Genomic DNA, 6,000 nt, shown 5'->3' with positions numbered 1-6,000 from the left:
CTGTAACACCACACAGCACGCTGTATTCTACCTGTAACACCACACAGCACTGTATTCTCTACCTGTAACACCACACAGCACGCTGTATTCTCTTCCTGTAACACCACACAGCACGCTGTATTCTCTACCTGTAACACCACACAGTGCTGTATTCTCTACCTGTAACACCACACAGCACACTGTATTCTCTACCTGTAACACCACACAGCACGCTGTATTCTCTACCTGTAACACCACACAGCACTCTGTATTCTCTACCTGTAACACCACACAGCACGCTGTATTCTCTACCTGTAACGCTGATATTTTAATAAAGTAAAAAAAACTTTTTGAATTAATTTTTTTTTTCTTTTCAATTCCACGCACATATTATGATCATGCATCTTTTATCTTTGAGGTTGAGTCCCACAATAAGAAGTTTATCCAATACTATTTTACATGGCATAAACAGTTTATGCCTGTTTTTTTGTGCAGGTGGGATTGGCAGTGCCGACTCTGTTCCTCTTCCGTTTAGCATCATTTATTTGTGTTGCTGCATCATTTTTGTGAATACGCTGCAGTACTGCAATAAAACTCCAACATGTGTGAACACAGCCCTAATTTCACTGTTGTACAGCCCTAATTTCACTTTTGTACTGTGAAATCAGTGCAGCAGCTTCTGGCCGATCAGAGATGGTGAATCACTCGGGATTGGGGGATCCAGCCCCGCCCCTTGTCTGCATCATCAGCCTGTGCTCAGCAAACACACACAATGTGAGACAGAGGCATGGAAGATTTGTCTCCTAAGGTGAGAGAGCAGAAGGAGCAGGAGACAATGTTAATTGGCACAGAAGCCATTTTTCTTCATTTCCTGCATTTCAAACAGCTACCAGTGAGGCAGAACCGCACAGATACGGTAATACATTATATAGACACATTTATATAACTTTTAATGTACTTTTAATAGAAAACAAGTTTTCCTTATGTGGAGTTCCCCTTTAATATTGTCCAGTAGCGTGAGCTGAAGAGCACACTCACCAGGCACGCTCACACCAGTCACACCGCTATCACATATAACTTCTATGTAATGGAATTAGACACTGTATGACAATATTCTGCAGTGTTCCCATGCCTAAGGCTGGGGTGTTACCTATGAGTGACAGGATAATAATAACAGGTCCCATGACCTCTGTTCCTCCCGGCACATGTAACCTGGGGACTTTCCTACTAATGTGGGGCGGCTTTCCCTTGGTGACCACCACTACTTGCTGTGCTTTACGCTTCTCTATTAACCCCTTTTCTCTCTGATCCCTCTAATCTTGACCTGGCGTGACACGTGGCTTCTTAGATTCGCTCCAGTTCACACAGAACAGACAGCTGCTTCAGGAAGTTTCATCTTGAATAATCCAGTGGAGTTTGTTATTGTAGCCCAGAGACCCAAAACACCCCAGTGTAATGACAATGAGTGAGTGCGGCTGCAGGGAGCCTGTAATATATGTATATATAACTGCAGTATTCTCTCCCATATTGGTGTAGAATCTCGGCAGATCAGCATTCCTGGAATTGGGAGCACAGGTTTTGTGTGTTTTGCAGCAACATTTTGTCCCACATTTTTTCAGACATTATGGGGCAGATGCATCATCTGTGCAGTTTTTGTTAAGCTGGTGGTACTGTTTATGAGCTGCCCAAAATGTTACAGTTGTGCCAAAATTATCATAAGGTGCAAGTGCCTTGATAAATCTAGCGTAATTATTTGGCTAAAACAGCTAGGCTACAAAAAACTGAAAAATTGCACATGATAAATCTCACTAACAAAGTAATAAGAAACCATACACCCCCTCGCTGTATTTACCAGGAACATAACCACGACATGTAAACTGTCTGCTGCACTGTACTTACCTATCAGCATGCAGATGGCGGGGTCTTCTGTTCCGGGCAGCGTGGCCAGGTACAGCGCCTGTCAGTGTAACACTGACAGGCTGAATATGCTGCAGAAGATGGCCAGTGCAGTGTATTACAGTAGTTATCTGCTGATCACTGTAAAAGTCCCCTTGTGGGACAAGAAAAAAGTAAAAAAATGCAAAATGTAATAGAAAAAAAAGAACATTTCCCCCATAAAATAAACTATAAATTGTCCTCTAACCTTCTACATAAAACATAAAAAATACACATATTAGGTATCACTACATCCATTATGACCTGAACAATAACATTATTTCATTATTTATCCTGCACAGCAAAAGGCGGTAAAAAAAGAAGATAATTAAGCTGCTAGGAGTGCTGTATTTTGTTAATCTTCCTCCCAAAAATGGTAAAAAGGACTTTAAAGGGAACCAATCACGCAGAAAATCCATGTAAAGCTAAGGATACGTGCTGTTAGATCACCCAGCACACTTCCCAAATATCCCCCTGTAACCTCTGAGCCCCCCTCAATTAGACAGTATTCTTACTTTGATCAGGTCACGCGCTGTATGTAAACTTTTGGTAAGTAGTCAAGGTGGGCGTATGTAGTCACGGTCCGGGGGCGTATGTAGTCACGGTCCAGGGCTGTAATCACGCCCATTCGGAGGCTTGCAGTCCAGTGACGTCATCCGGGGGCTTGCGTTCCACGTCGCAGCCGTGCCGACGTCTTCGGAAAGCCGCGCATGCGCAGTACGTCAGCGTCGTCTCCCGCTGTACTGCGCATGACGGACATAGCCTAGAACTCACTTAGCGCAAATAAAATCATTGGCGGCAGGGGGAGTTTGCAAAGTAAATCATTGGTGGCAGTGAAGAAAGAACTGATGAGGAATACCAAATTTCTGCAGAAAGAGGAATTGAGGTGAGCCCAGCAGGTGAAACACAGCCTCCAGCGACGATCTCCGGCGCTAAGTGAGTTCTAGGCTATGTCCGTCATGCGCAGTACGGCGGGAGACGACGCTGACGTACTGCGCATGCGCGGCTTTCCGAAGACGTCGGCGCGGCTGCGACGTGGAACGCAAGCCCCCGGATGACGTCACTGGACCGCAAGCCTCCGAATCATGCCCCTCTGGGCGTGATTACAGCCCTGGACCGTGACTACAAACGCCCCCGGACCGTGACTACATACGCCCACCTTGACTACTTACCAAAAGTTTACATACAGCGCGTGACCTGATCAAAGTAAGAATACTGTCTAATTGAGGGGGGCTCAGAGGTTACAGGGGGATATTTGGGAAGTGTGCTGGATGATCTAACAGCATATATCCTTAGCTTTACATGGATTTTCTGCGTGATTGGTTCCCTTTAAGGCCCAGAATGTGTGACAAGGCAAGGAATAATTATTAGTAGTATTGTTATTATTATGATACTTCATTATTTGTTTTTTTTGTTATATTGTTATTCCTCTTCTTAATGGTGTTGTATTGTTGTTATATTATACTTATTATATCCTCTTAATGGCCTTATCCTCTTAATATGTCTTAGTGACACATCATATTCATTAAATTTGGATTGGTTCAGGACTCACATGCTGACCCACAGCTGTATTCAAAACACAGGAGCCCGGGGCCAGGAGAATGTGAGGGGGTCCGAAGGGTCAGACCCCCCACAATATCTTACGTGTCCCCTATCTTGTGGATAGGAGACAAGTTAGTTTTATGTTGGTAAACCTCTTTAAGGACCAATCCAAATTTAATGAATATGATGTTTGACTTTATTCGTTGTTATTGTGGGGATGCTTTTATCTATCCTAGTGATGCTGAGATTGTTTTCTCGTGATATATTCTACTTTATATTACTGGTAAATTTCAGCTTATATAGAATATCTCTATGGAAAACCTCAAAATTATGTTAAAAATGTGCATTTTTGTAACTGAAATTTTCTGCTTGTATAGGAAAAAAGAAAAGAAAAAGAAAACACAGATGCAAACATTACCAGGAAAATAAGAAGAGAAACACCTAAGAAGGGAGGCGCATGTCACATCGACGGCCCCTGCCCAGACGACAGATGGCGCCATTGTGCAGGAGGTAGGACAACACAGAATATTTATACAAAAGATGGAGGAGGGAGCAGTGGTGAGGAGTGCCAGAGTGCGTCCCTAACGCTACACCACGACTCCTCTTTGACTCATTACTGTTGGAGAATTGATGCAGCATTGCCTCCATGGGCAAAATAGTCAGAGGTAACCTGCTCACTAGAGTACTACCACCTACTGCACATGTCAGCACAGCAGGTCAGGTGCGCATGCTGTCAGATTCCCTTTAACCCTTAGACGACCCTGGACGTAAATGTACGTCCTGGAAGTCTGTCATCAGCTAAGGATGTGCATGTACGTCCTGGGTGTCTTGGGAGCTATTAAGCAGGTGGGGGCCGGCTGCAGCTAGCAGCCGGGCCCTCACCGTTAATGACAGGCTCCAGCGATCGAGCTTTAAGCCCTTTAAGTGTAAAGCCCCTATTACATGGGGCGACATGGAGGATAGAGGAGCACTCGTTTGCTCATCGTTTCCGGCTTGCTGTCGCCGTTATTACACGCAGCAGTAGCGAGCGGGTGAGACCCGGGGGGGGGGGGGGGGGGGGGGGGGGGGGCTTTGCAGGGAGGTGCAGGGGGCTGCCCTTGTGATCGCTAGATGGTCCGGGCAGCCCATAGAGGATAGCAGCGGTCTGCTGTTGCCACTCCTATTCCGCGGAGCAACGGCAGCAGATCGCTGCTATCACAGTCGTTTGTTTTTTAACATGTTGTAAGACAAACAGCAACGATCAGCCGACATCGTTCATGTCGGCTGATCGTTGCTTTCTACTACACAGGACGGTCAACAGCAGTAACGGCTGATGGCCGATAATCATTCTGTGTAGTAGGGCCTTTAGTGTCAGCAGCAGCACCTGTTACTTACCGATCGGGACCCCTGCAGTGTCACACTGCGGGGGTCCCAATCACTTTCACAGCCCGCCAGAGATCTCTTACCTTCCTCCGTGCGGTCTGATCGGCAATCTTCTCATTGAGTCTGCCACAGGCAGGGTCAATGAGCAGAGCGCCTATTACACTGATCAATGCTATGCCTATGGTTTCATTTACACAGAAAGATTATCTGACAGATTATCTGCCAAAGATTTGAAGCCAAAACCAGGAATGGATTTGAAAAGAACAGAAATCTCAGGCTTTCCTTTATGACCTGATTTCTGTTTATAGTTTGTTTCTGGCTTTGGCTTCAAATCTTTGGCAGATAATCTGTCAGATAATCTTTCTGTGTAAATGGACCCTTATGCTGGGTTTACACGGAAAGATTATCGTGCAAATTTTCACGATAACGATCGAATTCGAACGATAATCGTACGTGTAAACGCAGCGAACGATCGAACGACAAGCGAGAAATCGTTCATTTTGATCTTTTATCTTGTTCTTAAATTGTCGTTTGTCGTTCGCCAAAAATTTGCCGATGGTTCCGTGTAAACAGTTGTCGCACGAAAGTCCAGCCGCCCGCAGCCCAGCCCCCCGCTCGCAGCCCGGCCCCCCCGCTCATCCGCAGCCCGGCCCCCCGCTCATCCGCAGCCCCCTGCGCCGGCTCAATCGCCACCCCCGCCGCCCCGATCGCCACCCCCGGCGCCGCTCCGATCACCCCCCGCCGCCGCCCCGGCCACGACCATACGTTACCTGCTCCGCGTAGCAGGTCTTCGAAATCCCCGGCTCCCCTCTTCAGTGCATTGATTGGCTGAAGAGGAGAGTCGGGAATTTCAAACGGCTCCTCTTCAGCCAATCAGTGCACTGAGGGGAGAGGGGAGCCGGGGATTTCGAAGACCTGCTACGCGGAGCAGGTAACGTATGGTAGTGGCCGGGGCGGCGGGGGCGATCGAAGCAGCGGCAGTGGGGGGTTCGCTCGGAGCGGCGGCGGGGGTGGTGATCGGAGCGGCGGGGGTGGCGCAGGGGGCTGCGGTTGACCGTGGGGCCGGGCTGTGGATGAGCAGGGGGCCGGGCTGCGGGCGGTCCGGGCTGCGGTTGCGTGATCGCAAAATGATCGCAGAACGATTTTTTCGTACGATATATCGTACTGTCTAAACGCTGATCG

The 6,000-nt window shown here is 47.5% G+C and overlaps 1 long non-coding RNA gene across 1 annotated transcript in view; it reads left to right on the top strand.

The window, feature by feature from the left end:
• Positions 1–3,843: 3,843 nt before the first annotated feature.
• LOC138772552 (uncharacterized) overlaps positions 3,844–6,000 on the top strand; it is a 28,569-nt gene continuing 26,412 nt past the window's right edge. The window contains exon 1 of the long non-coding RNA XR_011359777.1: positions 3,844–3,966. This is a non-coding gene — a long non-coding RNA (uncharacterized lncRNA). The remainder of the gene's footprint in view (positions 3,967–6,000) is intronic.

The sequence above is a fragment of the Dendropsophus ebraccatus genome, chromosome 14 (assembly GCF_027789765.1).
Source record: "Dendropsophus ebraccatus isolate aDenEbr1 chromosome 14, aDenEbr1.pat, whole genome shotgun sequence".
In the NCBI taxonomy this organism is placed as follows: domain Eukaryota; kingdom Metazoa; phylum Chordata; class Amphibia; order Anura; family Hylidae; genus Dendropsophus; species Dendropsophus ebraccatus.
Note: the sequence above shows the minus strand (reverse complement) of the source record. Positions and strands in the feature narration are given on the sequence as shown.